Source organism: Rattus rattus, chromosome 1, assembly GCF_011064425.1.
Source record: "Rattus rattus isolate New Zealand chromosome 1, Rrattus_CSIRO_v1, whole genome shotgun sequence".
NCBI classification, from domain to species: domain Eukaryota; kingdom Metazoa; phylum Chordata; class Mammalia; order Rodentia; family Muridae; genus Rattus; species Rattus rattus.
Genome location: NC_046154.1, coordinates 24,894,232 through 24,907,135, shown reverse-complemented (window position 1 = coordinate 24,907,135; position 12,904 = coordinate 24,894,232).

The following is a 12,904-nucleotide window of genomic DNA, read 5'->3' as shown; positions in this document are numbered from 1 at the left end:
CACTACCACATCTGGCTTCTTGTGTGGGTTCGAGGGATCAAACTTTGGCCATCAGGTGTACAGAATATTTATGTGTCTATCTATATGGCTCCCAGACCTCACCATGCTGGGTTTTTGTTTTATTTTTAAAATCGTATTTGTTTATTTTATGTATGAGTACACTGTCGCCATCTTTCAGACACACCAGAAGAGGGCATCAGCTCCCACTACAGATGGTTGTGAGCCACCATGTGGTTGCTGGGAATTGAACTCAGGACCTCTAGAAGAGCAGTCAGTGCTCTTAGTGGCTGAGCCATCTCTCCAGTCCCCATGGTGGGCTTTTTAAAAAAGAAATCATTATTACTAGTTGTTATTTGTGTGGGAGGGGAGGGGAGGGCTCATGGCAATGACAAAGTGTACCTTTGGGGAACAGAAGACAGCTTTTAAAGTCACTTCTGTCCTTCCACCTTTACATGGTTCTGGGGCTCGAATTCGGGTTACTTCTTGAAAGGAATTTAACAGAGGAGGAAACCCATGTTACAACATGACAGTTATTAGAATATACATGCAAACTGGAACCGAATCCATCTCACCCTTCATGGCGCGCCATGTTTTTTACTTTTATGTTCAAAACACGTAGATACTGGCTCGCTAAACTGATGGTCACCTGCCACTTACCAAATGCTGCCGTAAGTCCTGATGATTGGCACTAACTGCGGGAAGCTACAGTACTGCGAGCCACCGTCAACACAACGTGGGCTATGCTTCATGTGAGAGAAAGGGGTGATTGTGCTGCTCCACAAACCTGTGGCTCTCCAACTCTAACATCTGCACAAACCGGGGGAGATGTGGGTGGGAAGGCATGGCTCAGTGCTAGGGAGCTAGTATCAGTCCTAGTATCACTTCGGGGGCTGAGGCAGGAAAATTGCTATGAGTTTTCAGAGCAAGACCTCCTCCCAAAAGGAAGCAAAACACAAAAACCAGAGTTTACACTTCGCGATCTGAAATCCCTTCTAACTGATAGATTCTAAAAAGGAAATCAGTGTGCCCGCCTTTCACAGTGCCCCCTAGTGGTTGCCTGTGAACACTGCATCTCCTCTCGGACAAGGAGGACGGAAATGATCAGATTCACCCCTACCCCAACCCTCATCCCCGCGACACACATACACACACTTTCTCCACACAAGATGTGAGCAATACTTTAGTGGTAATTCTTCTAGAAAATGTTCTAGGGGGTTTCCTGACCAATCACCTCAACTTTTGCATCCATTAAAATCAGGGCTTTGCGGCAGCGCTGAGTAGAGCTAGAACTTCCTTTCAAATGTCTCCAAAAGGTTCCTGTCCGTAAGTCTGGCCTGGGGCTTGATGGAACCCTCCTTTATTAGGCTCCTACTTTGTTTTTTTTTGTTTTTTTTTTGGGGGGGGGTGGTTGTTGTTGTTGTTGTTGTTAATGTTGTTTTCTGCTGAAAGTGTCAGCAGGTAGAAAGTCATGAACTCCCTTAATAATCTTGGCTCAGTTCAGAAAGATATCCAAAGCCCCTGTTAAAAGGGTCCAAAACAGTTCAGAGAAAGCTCAGGTTGCACAATGAAGATATAAGTACCCATGCCCGGGGTTGGGAATTTAGCTCAGTGGTAGAGCGCTTGCCTAGGAAGCGCAAGGCCCTGAGTTCAGTCCCCAGTTCCGAAAAAAAGGAAAGAAAAAAAATAAAAAATAAGTACCCATGCCCATCTCTAGGCCCTTAGTCCTAGCACTTGGGAGGCAGAGGCAGGCAGATCTCTGAGTTTGAAGCTAGCCTGGTCTACAGAGTGAGTTCCAGGACAGTCAGGGCTACCCAGAGAAACCCTGTCAGGAAGGGGGTTAGAAAAAGGAAAAAATACCCATCTTAGGTTAATTAGAAATAATATATGTAAAAAATACTTAGGCATAATAAAGGTCAATAAACGACGCTGGCTCTAATCACATTTATCACCTAGTTTTTCCTTGGTTCCAATGTAGAATCTAAAGTATTTGGAAGAACTAGTATCTTGGTTAGGATTTCTATTGCCTAACAAACACCAGGACCAAAAGCAGTTTTCAGTGGGGGTTGTGGGGTTAATTTCATTTTACAACTCTCAGGTCACACTTCATCACTGAGGGGAAGTCAGGGCAAAAACTCAAGGCAGGAATCTGGAGGCAGGAGCTGATGTGGAGGCAATAAGGAATGCCACTTACTAGTTTGATCAACTTGTTTTTTTGTTTTGTTTTGTTTTTTTATAACACCCAGGACCACTGGCCCAGCATGGCATCACCCACAGTCAACTGGACCCTCTCATATCATCACCAAGAAAGCCTATCATGAGCCCTGGAGAGATGGCTCAGCGGTTAAGAGCACCGTCTGTTCTTCCAGACATCCTGAGTTCAATTCCCATCAATCACATGGTGGCTCACAACCATCTGTAATGAGATCGGATGCCCTCTCCTGGCCTGCATGCTCATGTTATTTCCTCTCACGCCTCTTACTCCTAATGACCCACTCAAAGCCAGAGCCAAGTCAGCCTGACTTAAGGTGACCAGAACATAAGCCTTGCCTTCATCACTTCTAGTGATGCTACCTACAAGGGCTTTTCCCTTAGAGTATCAGTTTCATCAACACCCATTCCATAGATGTAAAGCAGGCTTGAGGATCAGGGTTCTCTTCCCTGACTTGTCCTCTTAAGCACCACAAAGGTCGTGACCTCCTAGCTGCTTCCCAGCTCAACATAGTGCCTTTTGTTTATTTCTAAGATAGGGTCACTATGTATCCCAAGCTGGCCTGAAAGTAACTGTGTATCCAGCCTGGACTTCATCATCCCCTTGCTTTAGCCTCTTAAGGGCTGGGATTCCAAGTTGAGCACAGTTTAACCATCTCTCCAGCCCCTACTAAGGATTGTTTGTTTTTGTTTCTCAAAACAAGGTTTCTCTGTGTAGCCCTGGCTATCTTGAACATACTCTCTGTGTAGCCTTGGCTATCCTGGAACACACTCTTTAGACCAGGCTGGCCTCGAATTCCCACCTGCCTCTGCCTGGCTACTAAAGATTCCCAAGTCAGCCTGGTGAAGTGGTAAAGCTAAGGGAGGACTTCCTCAACAAAGTGGTATTCAAGCTGAGATCAGAGTGATCTGAAGAAGCAAGGTTTCCGGGGGAAGAAATATCCTGAGTACATTTGGGGAACTAGTTCAATCAGCCAGGGCAGAGAGTGGTTGAAAAGTGAAGTTGTGGGCAGATGAGAAGGATCTTATAAAGCCACACTAATATTGTGGACCTTATCTGAGGCCATTTGAGCCATGGATCAATCACTTGGATTACATCATGAAGAAACTGAACAGCACTGGCCAAACTAGAGGCAGGAAAGCTGACCGGGAAATGGAGGCAAAAGAGGAAGGCTCCCGAGTAAAGGGGACAGAAGACTGGTAGATGAGGGCAGATAATTAGGAGGTGGGATACAGGTGGAATGAGCAACTGAACACAGAGAGATAGGGGCTGAGGAAGCAGAAACTGGAAGGCTCTGTCTCACGGTACCACAGAGGCGATCTGTTGCAGCAAGATGAAACTGTATCTCTTCCTGGCCATTGGCAGTGGAAACTCAGAATGTGGATGACAAGCAAAAATTCCCATCCTTTTTTTTGTAAACCGTGTATGGCCACAGAAGTTACTCCGGCTTAAGAATCGAAAGGACTGCCTGGTCGTGGTGGTGGTAGTGGTGGTGGTGGTGGTGGTGGTGGTGGTGGTGGTGATGGTGCACACCTTTAATCCCAGCACTGAGAGGTAGAGGCAGGCAGATCTCTAAACTGAAGGCCAACCTGGTCTACTGGGCCAAGTCCAGGGCAGCCAGGGCTATACAAAGAAACAGTGTCTCAACAAAACAGAACAGAAGGATTGAAAGGGCTGTGTGTAACCACAAACAAAGCTCTCTTAGAAATGGCGAGTCTTGGGGGCGGGGCGAGAGTGTGTGTAGAGACTGAACAAGCTTTGTGCATATAAGCAAGTGCTCTACCACTAAGCTACTTCATTAGCCTTGATTAGTTTTCATTTTATGCATATGGGTATTTTGTCTGCATCTGTCTGTGTATCATGTATGTGGCTTAGTGCCCAAAGGAGGCCAGGAGAGTGCAACTGGAGTGACAGATGCTTCTGCTGGGTTGCTGATGATGCTACCTGTGGGTGCTGGGAATAGAATTTAGATCCTCTGGAAGAGAACCCCAGTGCTCTTACCCACAGAACCATCTCTCTGGCCCCGTTATTACTTTAAGATTTCCTTATTTCATTTACACGCATTCTTGTGTCTGTGTGAATGTATGCCACACGTGCATGAATGCCTATGGAAGTCAGAAGATGGCACCAGGTCACCCGGAGCTGGACTTAGAGACTGTTGTGAGCTGCCCAACGTGAGTGCTGGGAACCGAACTCAGGGCTTCCGGACAAGCACTATGTGGTCTTAACTGCTGAGCCATCCCTCCAGTCCATCATTTCTAGTTTAGTTTGAGTCAAGGTCTCACTAAGACACCCTTACTGCTTAAGATAGAGGGCTCTCCAGCCACCCTGTGTCAGCTTGCTACCTAGTAAGGGGCATTCCGTTACAGTCCAGAACTAAAAGAACAAAGTTGCCACAGTTACACTGTAGCCATCAGTCCTGGCAGTCTCAAAGTAGTTTCTGTTGTACATAGGGGAGGAAGAGAGACTGATATCTCTTGGATCAGTGGCCTCACTGTGTCTGCTCCTCTACAGGCCCAAAGAACAAGCAGAATCCACATATTTGTCAAACTCGTTAAGAGGATGAAGTACAAAATGAGTTGGTCAAAAATCCCCCAAACTACCAGGCAAGTGTAATCTTACACTAGAAGAGCTGAGACAAAGGAACTGCCAGCATTTAGGACAACCTTGGCTAAGGCTAAACAGAGCTGTGTGTTGAGATCACATCTCAAAAAATACACACACAGACACAGACACAGACACACACACACACACACACACACACACACACGGGTTGTATCAGAGATTCTGGCAGTGCAGCTCAGTTTGTAGAACACTTGCCTAGCATTCACAAAGCCTTGGGTCCATCTCTAACACTGCATAAACCAGGTATGACGCCCAAGGTCCATGTTCCCACCGGGTGGGAGGTAGAAGTGGGGGAGATCAAAAGTTCAAGGTCATCCTTTGATACTCTGCAAAAGTTTGATGCCTGTCCGGGCTACATGAAATATATCTCAAAAATAAAGAAAGAAAGAAAGGAAGGAAGAGAGAAAGAAAGAAAGAAAGAAAGAAAGAAAGAAAGAAAGAAAGAAGGAAGGAAAGAAAGAAAAGAAAGAAAGGAGGGAAGGAAGAGGAGAAAAGCAGGCATTATGGTATACATCTTTTTTTTTTAAAGATTTATTTATTTATTATATATAAGTACACTCTAGGTATCCTCAGACACACCAGAAGAGGGCATCAGATGGTTGTGAGCCACCATGTGGTTGCTGGGGTTTGAACTCAGGACCTCTGGAAGAACAGTCAGTGCTCTTAACCACTGAGCCATCTCTCCAGCCCTGGTATACATCTTTAATCCCAGCTCTGGGGAGGCAGAGTCCACCCTGGGCTACATGGAACCCTTTCATAGATGCAGAAAAGGCTTTTAATGAAGTTTAACACTCCAATCATGAAAAATGGAAGGAACTTGGAAAAGAGGATACTTCAAGGCTGGGCTGTGGTGATGCATGACTTTAACCCAAGCAAAAGCAGGCAGATCTCTGAGTTCGAGGCCAGCCTGGTCTATAGTGTGAGTTCCAGGACAGCCATGGCTACCCAGAGAAACCCTTCTGGAAAACCAAAAACAAACCAAACACACAAACAATAAAGACACTGCAATACAATATTGTGGCCAACTTTTTACTAACTGGGTAAACACCGTTGAGAGTGGAGACGCCATGTTAGTGGAAAATGGCTTGGATCAGCAGCTCGATATTATGAAAATAGCTGTATTAGCTAAAATGACTTAGGATTCAGTGTAATCTCTGCCAAAATTCCAAAGATACCCCTTCACTGTGGGGAATAAAAGCCTAAAGTTAATAATGGAAACACAAGACGCCCTGATGGTCAAAAGCAGCCCCCAGCAGGAACAATGCAATGGGTATCACAGTATTTAATTTCTTTTCCTTCCTTTCTTGTCTCTCTCCTCCCCTGCCCCTCTGTCCTTTCAGTCTTGTAGCCCAGGCTAGCTTCAAATCTACAGAGATCCACCTGCCTCTGCCACCCTAGCACTAGGCTCAAAGGTGTGATCCACCTTGCCCTGTTACACCTTAGACTTTTGATGCCTCTCAAGTAGCTGGGATTAAAGGCCTGTGCTACTAGGCCTAGCAAACTTTAGGGATGATTTATCTCCTGGCTACCTCTCTCCTCCAAAGTGAACCAAAAACACCCACACAGCATCTTAGACAAGTACTTGGCCTTCGAAATCTATTGTTTTGTATACTAACTTAAAGGAAATTTCAAAGCTAGGTATGGTGATACCTGTTACGGGATATGTGATCACACTGTGAACCCCTGAGATTGTGATATTTACTGGAAAAAAACCCTATTTCTAGTTGTGGTATGGCTCAGCCTTAGCACACACCTTTAATCTGAGAGTTTTCTGTTTATTGTAAACAGGATTAGCTGAAGTCAAAAGAATTGGAGCAAGGAACCAGTTGACAGGGAGTGAACATAGGAAAAACCAGAGAGAAAGAGGAAGTCAGGAGGAGAGACACACACACAGGAAGTAGAAAGGAAAGACATCCAGTTTGAGAGGTTTTTGAGATGGTGTGGAGAAAGAGAGCCTCTTTCTGGTATTTTTTTTTTTTTTTTTTTTAAAGAATGATTTTTCCAGAGATAATCTAAAAAGGAAGTCCCCAGCAGAAAGCGTGACAAAGGCCAACACTGGGTGAATGCAGATTAGCAAGGCATAGGCGAGGTACCCTTTGTCATAGGGAAATCCCTAAGGGGTCTCCTGATATCAAATTCAATACAGTTGATCCCTGTTGGTATAGGAGACACTCAGCCAATGAGCAATTAAAAGATTTAATTCCTGTTGTTATAAACACTGCTCTGGGGGGCTGGAGAGATGGCTCAGCGGTTAAGAGCACCTGACTGCTCTTCCAGAGGTCATGAGTTCAATTCCCAGCAACCACATGGTGGCTCACAACCATCTGTAATGGGATCCGATGCCCTCTTCTGGTGTATCTGAAGACAGCTACAGTGTACTCATATATAATAAATAAATAAATAAATCTTTAAAACAAAACAAAACAAAACACTGCTCTGGAAATGAGGACAGAACAGCTACAGAAGATAAAAAATAAAATTCAGGAGAGACAACAACAACAAACAAGTAATTTGGCAAAATGCTATAAAAAGATCGAAGACCAAAGCTAAAAATATAAATAAACGGCCTTGAAACTGAAGGTTTAGTGAACAAAGGAGCAAAAGTGACAATAACCTCACCAAAATCTTAGCAACCAGATTGGCCTGTTCAGGAAGTAAACACTCAACTTCGAGGGGCTGGAATTTTTCTCAGGTAAAACAAAGTGAAAATGGGTTGAGTGTATGGGGCCAGAAGGACAGGCAAGAAAATTAAAGCCATGTGACACAGTAAAAGGTATTGTTTCTGGAGCCCTTACATTCTATACTAATGCAAATAAATCAGGGCAGTCAGGAAAAATAAAGTGGCTCAAGCCCTTAACGATTCAGTTTTTTTTTTTTTTTAAATTTATTTATTTATTTTGTATATGAGTACACTGTAGCTGTCTTCAGACACACCAGAAGAGGCATCAGATCCCATTACAGATGGTTGTGAGCCACCATGTGGTTGCTGGGATTTGAACTCAGGACCTCTGGAAGAGCAGTCGGTGCTTTAACCGCCGAGCCATCTCTCTAGCCCAACGATTCAGTTTTAAAAATAATTAGAGCTGGGGGGCTGGAGAGATGGCTCAGGGATCTGATGCCCTCTTCTGGTGTGTCTGAAGACAGCTACATAAAATAAAATAAAATAAATAAATACATCTTTAAAAAAATCAGATATATCATTCTTATGGTATTATCAGATTTTCCTGAATCTCTTAATAGAGTTACTGACTCTCGATAATGCAGAGAGCTGTTTTACATATTGAAATGGCTAAACTTATTCCCGATGACTCAGAATTAACTTCACTATTTACTCAACTACAACAAGTTATCAAAAATAGAAATCACCCATTATACCTAACACTTATCAGATCCCATAGGTTCTACCAAGCCCTCCAGCACCGGGGAAATAAAGTACATGCATCACACCGTAGACACACCCAGGATTTCAACTGGCATCTGCTTCCAGTTCAAAGGATGCTGACTCTGTAATTACACACTTATTACAAGTTAGGGGTGTTATGGGACACCTGTACAAACTAAGATTGACAGTGCTCCCGCTGACTTTGGTAAAATGAAACCATTTTTTGCATATTACGACATAAAGCACATTTCAGGCATATGCTGCACAATCATTCGGGTCAGAGAGTTATCGAAAAATCTTAATTGCACTTTAAAAGACATGCTTAAGAAACAGGAAGGGTAATGAGGATGCCCAGAGATAGACTCCATAGTGATATCTTTACATTTTAAAAAATGCTAATAAGGGGCTGGAGAGGTGGCTCAGCTGTTAAGAGCACTAACTGCTCTTCCAGAGGTCCTGAGTTCAAATCCCAGCAACCACATGGTGGCTCACAACCATCTGTAATGAGATCTGATGCCCTCTTCTGGCATGCAGCTGTAAATACAGATAGAGCACTCATTAAATAAAAATATTTAAAAAAAAATGCTAATAAGGAAGGAACAACAGCGGTGGAGAGACACTGGATAGTAGGAAAAAACCCTGCTGGATTAAATCAGCATGTATATTTAAAGATGGGTTGACCTCAGGATGGAGGAGAAGAGGTTTTGTCTTTATTTCCAAACTATACGTTTTATAAGTCCAGACTAATTATAAAGACGACTAACAAATGCCTTTCATTTGATCAGGCATGAAAAAAATAAAAAATAAAAACCAACTTTTTCAAATGAAAAGTTATCAAAGGCAAACTTGCCTTACTGGCGTGAAATGAAAGATATGTTTTCGGGCTGGAGAGACGGCTCAGTGGTTAAGAGCACTGACTGCTCTTTTCAGAGGTCCTGAGTTCAATTCCCAGCAACCACATGGTGGCTCACAACCATCTGTAATGAGATCTGATGCTCTCTTCTGGTGTGTCTGAAGACAGCTACAGTGTACTCATATACATTAAATACATAAATCTTAAAAAGAAAGAAAGAGGGGTTGGGGATTTAGCTCAGTGGTAGAGCACTTGCCTAGCAAGCGGCAAGGCCCTGGGATCGGTCCCCAGCTCCGAAAAAAAAAAAAAAAGAAAGAAAGAAAAATGGGTTTTTTTTTTGTTGTTGTTGTTCTTTTTTTTCGGAGCTGGGGACCGAACCCAGGGCCTTGCGTTTCCTAGGTAAGCGCTCTACCACTGAGCTAAATCTCCAGCCCCAAAAATGGGTTTTCTTAAACCATGTGTCTTAATTCCACGCTAGAATGTTAGACTGTAGATTGCCACGTGGCATGTGCCATCTCGGACATCAGTGGGTTTTCTTCTTAAATGAAAAGGACTACTTTTTGTTGCTTTGTATTAAAAACAAAGTTAAGAGACTTAAAATGTTTTAAGTACATTAAAAGGGTTACTGCAGTTCAAACTTGTTTTCTAAATCTCTAAGAGCTGGAGTGATTTGCCACTAAAGATAAAATATTTGGACAGGGTGATATCATCACACATTTTTTTATTCATTTATTATATATAAATACACTGTAGCTGTCTTCAGACACACCAGAAGAGGACATCAGATCTCATTATAGATGGTTGTGAGCCACCATGTGGTTGCTGGGATTTGAACTCAGGACCTCTGGAAGAGCAGTCAGTGCTCTTAACCACTGAGCCATCTCTCCAGCCCAGCATCACACATTTTTGATTCCACCCCCCCAAAAAAACAAAATGCAGATACAGCTCCAAACTGGTATGTTTGCACACTAGAGAAATTACATACCATATTTATGTATTTTTTTATAAAAAGCCTCTCCAGGGCTACTAGAAAGGCAGCTCGTTTCCAATGGAGACAGAACCAGAGAGCAGCTTTTGTGACAACTGGTAAGCTCGTCTCTGTGCACTGCAACCCTGACCAATATTGAACCAGATGATGTCCTAATTACGGATATTATATTTATTGATCAATTGCCAACTGGAGACTCTTCATAAAGCAAAAAGGAGTCCACCAGCATTTGCCTGTTGGCTTCGATTGCAAATGCTTTCCATGTACAGAGAATAAATACTCTCTCTGAGAGACAAATCTGGACATTTTACAAGGCGTGGAGAACCTTATACACAGCCTTTGCCAACCACCTTATGGCCATAAGGGTGGCCCTTACGATGATGGATTAGGTCCATTGGAAGGCAGAGTCCTTTGGAAGGCTTAGCTTTGGAAAGAAAGGCATTAGTTACAGTGAAACTGGTACCTACCTGAACTCCTCCATGACAAGGTGTGGTAGCGAAGAGGTTTGTGCCTTCCTCAGCTGAGGAAATAGCTCAGTTGCCCATAATCTCCATCCATAAAACGCTCGCCCCTACCCCAAGACAGGCATCTATTGAACTGTGGGGACCAACAGAATGATCACAACATTCGGCTAACACATGGTTGACTGATGGTTCATCTCAACCACTGAATGAAACCAAAGCTAATGGACGGCCTGTAGACCAGAGGATGGAGTAGCCAATGCTTAGAGAGGAACCACAAAATCAGCGCAGCACTATTGGCTGTAAGACAGACAACTAGGAAAGCAAAAGGAAAATCTCTACCTTCTCTAATTCATGGTGCACGTGCAATGGTATAGCGATATGGTCACCAAAACCAAAAACCAAAAACCACTAATGGGCAGACAGATACCGAGTCACGGGACCTATGAATGGAAATGGCCAAATCTAGCAAAACTTAGCAAATTTTATGTAGCTCATACAGGCCGGACAGGCAACACACTTGAATGTAATGGAATAGTGGACAGATTGGCATCACATTGAATTAAAACTCGTCAGTGAGAAGTTTCAGAATAAATCAGCAAGAATGAGAGTTTACACATTTGAAAGACTTGAAAGTTTACCCCTAACACTGACAAATAAGGGGAGGTAGAGAACTAATTAAACCAGGACAACCATATGAGAACAGCTATTATAAAGAATCCGGGTTGGGAATTTAGCTCAGTGGTAGAGCGCTTGCCTAGCAAGCACAAGGCCCTGGGTTCGGTCCCCAGCCCCGGAAAAAAAGAAAAAAGAAGGAAAAAAAAAAAAAAAGAATCCATAGCCAGGCAGTGGTATTAGCCTGACCTGGCCTTGAATTCTTCCTGCTTAACCTCTGGAATGCTGGGATTCTAGGCAGGTGACTACGAAGCCAGTTGAAAAATCCAAACATTTAAGAGTTAACAAGCCAGGAATGATGGTACATGCATTTAGTACAGCACTCAGGAGGCAGAGGCAGGGGGGTAACCTGCGTGCTTAAGGCCAGCCTGGGCTACATAGTGAGATGCAATCTCAAACAAAACAGGCCAGATGTGGGTGGTGGTGCAAGGTTTTAATCCCGGGCAGAAGTAGGAGGATCTCCCTGAACTCCAGGCCAACCAAAGCTACATAGAGACAGACCTGTCTCAAAACAGCAATAATAACAAAAACAACGACGACTACGACGACGACGACAACAACAAAATCCAAGAGCAAGAGCTGGTCCTCAGTTGATGGATAGTGTTCTTAAAGCCTCCAAATAGGAACCTATATGCAGATACCAGTAATTCCAGGATGTGGGAGGAGCCAGGAGGACCAGGAAGAAGTGAAGAGGTCCAGGACCCATAACACAGGGGCTCAAACCAACAGCCAGACAGCCAGGCGTGCCTGATGGTGCTTAGCCTTCGTCCCAGCATTCCAGAGGAGGGCAGGGGGATCCTTGTGAGTTCAAGGCCAGCCTGGTCTACAGAGTGAGTGCCAGGACAACCACGCTTATGAAGAGAAACCTGCCTCGAATAACCAAAACAAAACCAACTTAAATGAATGAAAAAAACAAAAAAACAAGAATACTAACACAGGGTTGGGGATTTGGCTCAGTGGTAGAGCGCTTGCCTAGCAAGCGCAAGGCCCTGGGTTCAGTCCCCAGCTCTGAAAAAAAGAAAAGAAAAAAAAAAAAAAAACTAACACAAAGATGCTATGGGGACAGAATAAAGCTATGACTACAGTGCCCGGCGCAGGGCGTCGTTCAGTAATGTTAGCCGTTTGCTTTTCCACGAAGGGATAAAAGGTATGGACACAGAAAACTGCTTCCAGTGAGGGATAAGGATCTAATCATCCGACTATTGAACTCTGCTACTAATTACGAATAGAAATTGCACACTATTACCTCTTCTCATATCTCCCCCATCACAACTCCCACCCCAACCCCATCCCCGCTTCATTTCCCTTCTCCGACTTCTGACCTGGACATATTTGTGGCTCAGTGATGGTCCCGTGGAGGACAAGTTGGCAATTCTCTTGATGGCACGAAAACTTGCCTCCTTCTTGAAGACCCCTCTTCCTCTTCTGTTCCAGAATCTCTTTTCCCCACCAATGGGCTGGATTCTTCTCACTGGGGTGGGAGGGGCTAGTGAGCCAAGGGTGAGCAAGGCTTTGCAAGGTTTTACAAAAGCTCCACCCAGCTACTCCCAGCCCACCCACCGGTCTCTGTCCTGTCTCCTTTAGTGGGCGTGGCTACTTAGGGCTTCTAAAGGCTGAAACAGACTGTGGAAGAAGTTGGGAGGATGGGTCTCAGAGCGACCTTCTCTGGTCTAGTCTTTCGCTTGTTTAATTTGGTGGGGTATTTTTGTTT